The following is a 471-nucleotide window of genomic DNA, read 5'->3' on the forward strand; positions in this document are numbered from 1 at the left end:
TTCTGACCCGGAAGTACTTCTTCTTTGGCCTGTAATGACACCGTTTGTCGGTGAATTACTGCCACCTACTGGCGGTGGAGGGTGGCGCAGTGCCGGAGACGTTTTCGTCTGTTAAAATAAAACATTTCATTTAGAGGTTTTATTTGAAATCAGGAAACTGTTCTTCTTTTTTGAATGAATGAATGAATGAATATCTTTATTTCGGTTACATTCATATAAAAAGTAAACAAAGTGAAATCAATTAACACAAATATGCCAATAACACGTGGCCTATGCTGTCCAACACTAGGAAAAAAATCCAAGAAAATCAGAAATGGAGAGAAAATACATAAAACAATGCACTTAAATTATAAAACTAGACTTCACTTTGCATTGTAAGCTCTTAATATTTTACATTTCAAACTTTTTTTGAACCCAAAAAGAGTTTGACACCCTTTCATCTCATCATTGAGCTTGTTCCATAACTTTACC

This window comes from Solea solea, chromosome 12, assembly GCF_958295425.1.
Source record: "Solea solea chromosome 12, fSolSol10.1, whole genome shotgun sequence".
Lineage (NCBI taxonomy): Eukaryota > Metazoa > Chordata > Actinopteri > Pleuronectiformes > Soleidae > Solea > Solea solea.